This window comes from Macrobrachium nipponense, chromosome 19 (assembly GCF_015104395.2).
Source record: "Macrobrachium nipponense isolate FS-2020 chromosome 19, ASM1510439v2, whole genome shotgun sequence".
Taxonomy (NCBI): domain Eukaryota; kingdom Metazoa; phylum Arthropoda; class Malacostraca; order Decapoda; family Palaemonidae; genus Macrobrachium; species Macrobrachium nipponense.
The window spans coordinates 14,141,659-14,148,032 of record NC_061088.1 but is presented as its reverse complement, the minus strand read 5'-3'; positions in this window follow the sequence as shown (position 1 = coordinate 14,148,032).

Here is a 6,374-nt window from a genome sequence, read left to right as displayed (position 1 = left end):
AAGTACGATTATTGACATTGCCAGAAAATAGAATTAAACCTTTAGTTTTTATATCTAATACATTATCTTCCTCTACTGATATTAATATTGTTGGTCATTGGGTATGTTTTTACGTGGAAAAATCACCTAGAAATATAATCTTTTTTGATAGTTACGGTATAAATCCGAAAGTTAATCGAATGACTTCTCTAAATTTATATATGCGCATCCCGAATATAGCCTCTATCGACTAATATAACAAATACAACCCGATAAATCGTACAAGTGCGGTCTTTACGTTAGTTTTTTTGTTCATTGAGTGAGTCACCGAGGTGTGAAAACAGTATTATCCTTAATACAAAATGTATTCTCAATCCCTCGTTTGAGAGGTAATGATAAATGGATAACGGGATATTATTTTAAATATTTGAAAAAGTTTAAATGTTCACATTGGAGTTCGGGGTCAAATGTGCTATTACGTACAAGGAATGTCTCCGCATCTTAAACAACTAAGGTAAATGCATATTTTTCTTTGATTTTTATATTACACCATTTACATTCTATTAAGGATATATTCTATATATGTATCATACACCTTGAATCACATAACTTTTTTTTACTTATTTCAGGATGAGCTGTGAGAATCATTCACCCGTGAACGTCGGTGATAAACTGCTAAGATGTCTTAGTCGTTTCCTTTTAAACACTTTTCGGAATATTTGGGTTATCATAAGGATACACGTGGACGTTATAATGGGATGCGTGCTGAGGCGGTCTGATAGTGATTAGTGTATTGAATTTGTACACTGTCTTTTATGTTGTCAATAAATCCTTATGAATAATTATATGCGTGTTTTTTACTATGCCCACAATACATTTGAAACCAAAAACAGGGAAACGGAGAAAAAGAGTGCGTGTTTCTATGGAATTAGGAACTGTTATTAAATAAATATATAACACATCGGTTTTACATCCCTTCACCGGGTTGCTCGTTTCCTTCAGTAGTGGGTTGTGGCGAAGTTGGTTGGGGGTTGCACTGCTGTTGGCTGCCAGTGGGAGTTGTTGCATTTCCTGCTACTTCTTCTCCTGCTTCATGGTCATGACCCGTTTTCACCTTCCTAATAAATGAGTTGTGGGCTCCAATACCATAATAGTTATGGTGTCTGACCTGAGTGGCTACTTCGTCGGCTGACAGTTCACTACTGGAGTTATTTCCCATATCTTAAAGGGATAAATAATGACTGTTTTATATATTCAGTTTCTTTCAATGGGTACATTATTTTATATGAATATCTATTCCGTATACAGATGAATCTTATTTTATATGAATATCTATTCCGTATACAGATGAATCTTATTGCTGGAAAGTGTTTTATTTGCTACTTACTGAATAGTAACTTATTCACTCTATGTAGGGATGGAGGGTTGGGGAGCTGCAATTACTCTTATACACTTTGGGTAAGGAATAACGTCAATTTCCCCTTGTCGGTTGTATTTATGGTGTTCAGTCGGAAAGTAATAATCAGGTGTGACATACGGTGTTTCGATGAAGTATTGTATTCCAAAGATGAAGATCAAGCCGTGCGTTTTTTTCGTAGGCGATACTGATTTTGAATCATCGTATGACTATGTCAAATATGTTATCTTTCCTGCTGGCATCAGTCAAAGCGGGCTGGTTAACATGACTTGGCTGAATCAGTATTTACCTGGGTTAGCTACATTCAGTGATGAAATGAACAAAATTGGTAAAATATGTTGCGTGGCTATAATGAAAAAGAATTTATCCCTGTTGGAGGAAAGATGCGTGGAAGATTTATATATGAGTCATATGTGTGTGTGGATGACCTTTGGCGTGAGGAAATGATAGGGCTTGTTTATTCGTGTGAGTGTGAATGATAGCTGGGGGTGAGGGAGGCTTGATGGTTCGTCACAACTGGTTTGTAATCGGTGATTATGATAGAGGGAGCTCGGGATGCAGGGTTTTCGTAGCTCATTAGCTCTTGAAGGATTGTCACATCAAGACGTGAACTCTCGCCATGGCTTCATCAACCTCCTCGTGCAAGTTAGTTTTCGGGAACTTGTCCGAAAATAAGTTCAGGAAGAGGAATACGTGTTTAGTAGTGGCCACTAATTGTGTCACCTGTAGGAATTACGGTGGGGTGGCAGACGTCATTCGAGCTTATCCATATGCCGAGTTGGCAGGTTTTCGATATTCTTGCATTGTTGCATCATATGCCTGTTTTCATGATAGGGGTATTGAAGGGTCCGCCATTGTGGAAAGACCTCAAAATATCACATCTAGGGAAAGAGAAGAAGTTGATCTCCCCACCATAGCTACCTTATTAACCCAATACGGTATCGGCACCCCCATTGAAGATAATGAATACGCGCAAAAGAGCGTGGCTTATTCCAAAGATGAAGATCAAGCTGATCGTTTGGGCAGAGATAGCAAGCAGATGAGGTTCAATCACTATTTATCTTCGGTCAAGAAATTGAAGGAAGAATGATTTAAATCATCGTATGACTATGTCAAATATGTTATCTTTCCCCCTGGCATCGGTCAAAGCAGGCGGGTTAACACGACTTGGTTGAACCAATATTTACCTGTGTTAGCTACATTCAGTGATGAAATGAACAAAATTGGTAAAATATGTTGCGTGGCTATAATGAAAAAGAATTTATCCCTGTTGGAGAAAAGATGCGTGGAAGATTTATATATGAAAAACTTGTTAGCTAAATTTAAAAGCTTTGAGGTATTAGATGAAATGTCGTCTTTGATACATGGTCGGGAAGCTGTTGGAGAAGACGTATGTGGCATAGACTAGGGTTGTGATGTAGCCGTGTGTTTCGATGAAGTATTGTTTTTTGACGTGTTTGTACAGTTTTTTCCTTTGTATGTATTTGTATGGAATATTAATTCATTCCCCCAGTATTTAGAATTGGTTACAAATATAAAATAACAATTCCGTCTGTTATTTGATTTTTCATTTAACCTCTTTCAAACTCTGTATTATACTTATAAATAAACAAAATTGAAATGTGTGCCTGTGTCCTTGTGTATACTTCGGCATGGGAAAAAGGGAGATTAAGACTCAAATTCTGTGATAAATGTATGTCTCACGTGAGGTTGAAGTCAGCTTGGCCCATTTTCGACATGGGAAAATGGTGATAAGACCCTATTTCATCGTGTGTGTGTGTGTGTGTGTGAGTGTGATTCATCATCGGATAACGTCGTCCCTGTCGGTTATTGGGGGAGATATCAAATTCTATGATAAATATATGTCTCACGTGAGGTTGAAGTCAGCTGCCAAATATCCTTTTATCGTGATACTCCGAATATCTACACTGCTGTTCATATTTAAAAGAATATGTAACGGCTGAGTAGAGAGAGAGAGAGAGAGAGAGAGAGAGAGAGAGAGAGAGAGAGAGAGAGAGAGAGTGGGGTCGGGGTCGGGTGGTTTTATTCCCGTAGAGTTTCGTGACGTCACAGGGAGTGGGGACCACATAAGAGTGGAGTCGATTTGGGGTCGGGGGTTAAAATGATGGTTTTATTCCCGTAGAGTTTCGTGACATCACGAGGGCAGAAAAGTGCAGTCGATTTGGGGTCGGGGTTGAAATGATGGTTTTATTCCCGTAGAGTTACGTGGCGTCACAGGTGGCAACGCCACCAACACCCCTTTTGGACATCATGGACGTGCATGAGCTCATCAATAATGTGGTGTCGAATTGGGGTCAAGGGTGGCCACACCCCCTTTTGCACGTCATCTACGTATATGAGCTTATAAGACAAGTGGAGTCGATTTGGGGTCAGGGGTGGCCACGCCCCCCAGAATAGTGGAGTCGATTTGGGGTCAGGGGTGGCCACGCCCCCTTTTGGGGGTTTGGGGGTTGCCCCGCCCCTTTTGGGGTTTTTGGGGTTTTGTAGGTTGCCCACCCCTTTTTAGGCTTCACGTATGTACATGAGCTTATCAGGAGGGGGAGGGGGGGGAGGGGGGTGATTAGAAAAGTGGAGTTTATATGGGGTCTTTTCCTCTACTTATGTGTGTGTGTGTGTGTGTGTGGTTTGGACAAAGTTTGACAAATAAAGTACATAGTATTCTAACATTTTGAAAAAAATTTTGAACTACACAAACATAATTCTCCGTATTAATAAATTATGAAAAATTATAATGAATGTTTACCAGAATATCACAAATTCCAGTGAAGGCTGCTGACCTCGCTCGAGAAACTTAATTTTCCGCGGAAAAGAAGTTGTGTCAAACAAATTATAGGGTAATTAACCTCTCTTTCCCCACCCTTCATTTCCTGTGCTCTGGAGTCATCAGAGAGATTTGGCTCCTAGGTTCTTGAAGAATTTATTTTTAATTCTTCACGTGTAAATGTTTTAACGAAATGTTTTGAGACATGTTGTCGCTTACTCGGGGACTGTTTTGTTGTTGTTGTTGTTTGTTGTTCTTGTTGGGGGTTAAGGAAAGCCCTATGGAAGTTCCTACAAAAGGGCTGAAAAAAGGCGTTTCGCGTTGAGTTAAAGATACAGGAATTTTAGGACAGGATATTTATGCTTTATTTATTGGAATGAAAACGTAAAAAATAAATAATGTGCATGTTAAAGAGTACAGAACGATTATTTCTGATAAAATATGGCGTATTTATTTTAATCTTCGTCGGTGAAACAACAGCGCTATTTGGCTGTGAATATTTTAGCACACGTCCCGAGTAAGCCGGAGGTCGGGATCAAATCTTTTTTTTTTTTTTTTGGATAATACTTCATCATAGTTTTAGTTTATTAAAAATGCTCTGTAGGCACTTTAATTACGTATGTGTATCTATGCCTAATTTCATACTTAGAATTGCAGAGGTCTGGTAACTCAAAGCAACTCTCTCTCTCTCTCTCTCTCTCTCTCTCTCTTTCTCTATCTCTCTCTCTCTCTCTCTCTCTCTCTCTCTCTCTCTCTCTTAATTCACAATGCTCAGTTTTGTAAATAAAAATATTTCGGCCTTCAAAATCTAGAGAATCAGAATTTCAATAATACGAAAAACACAAGAGAGTATTCCTTATCAACTTTCATCTGAAAGAGAGAACCAAGTCAGTGACAAGAACTGCTTGAACTTGATATTTCACTTGTAACATAGAGCAAGAGAGAGGAGAAGAGAGAGAGAGAAGAGAGAGAGAGAGGAGAGAGAGAGATACTACCTTTTAGTTTATTAGACAATTCATCTTTGCTTTTGTGAGAATAATAAGGGCAAGAATGAGTCTTTCCTCGCCCCTTTCTCTTTCTCTTTGTCGCACAACAGGATTATTTTCGTCGAATCACTTGAAGACGAATTCAAGTATTATTTCTGAGCTCTTTGAACACACGGTCCAGGATTAGGCTGTTGTCCATTAGGAGATAATGGAGTTATTTATTTCCCTTTAGTCGTTGTGGTGTTTTACAATCTTAACTGAATCCAGGAGCTTTTGCATTTGTTTCGTTTAGTTTCATGTAGTGTTGCTTTTGTTTAGACTGTGAACAGTTTAGCATGCAGTATTTCAGCTGTTTTATTGGAAATTTTGCATATTGCATCTGTTGCAGATTTAATGCACACTTGCATTTGTTATAGATGATGTCACGCACTTTTGCGTCTGATGTTTCTGCATCTGCTGTATCTTTAGCAGCTATTTGCTGGAAGATATAAGAAGGTTCCTTTTGCTGATGATTAATTTCCATATTAATTAAACAATATTCTCATTCTTTGCCAACTCCGACCTTTGATAGTCCTGCATTTGAGGTATCTTGCCCGAAGGCAAACTCAGGCACATACATTATTATTATTATTTTGGTATCCCGAATCAAATTTTATTCCTATGGCATATCCGTTTCTTATAAGCATATCATTTACGTATTATTGTTATGAGAAGATTACATCCACATTGAATTATTGTCAAAACCGATTATAAGGACTCAAAGCAGATGAAACGCGTAGGGCAGTGTAGTATATACCTCATGCGGTGCCTGTATGCCATTACTTCAGGTTCTTTGTAGCATGCCTTCGGCTCCTAGCTGCAACCCCTTTCGTTCCTTTTACTCGACCTCCTTTCATATTCTCTTTCTTCCACCTTACTTTCCACCCTCTCCTAACGACTAATTCATAGTGCAACTGCTTTGAGGTTTTCCTCCTGTTACACCTTTCAAACCTTTAACTGTCAATTTCCGTTTCAGCGCTGAATGACCTCATAGGTCCTAGTGCTTGGCCTCTGGCTTAAATTCCATACTCAAATCACTGGAAAGTAAAATGAAATACGGCAAACAAAGGTGTTTTGTTTTAAGGCAAATTCTTGGATTCCTGTCACTTCTGTCATGAAATTACTTCCACAGGAAGGCTTTGGAATCTAGCTTACGCCGAGTTGCGTCTTG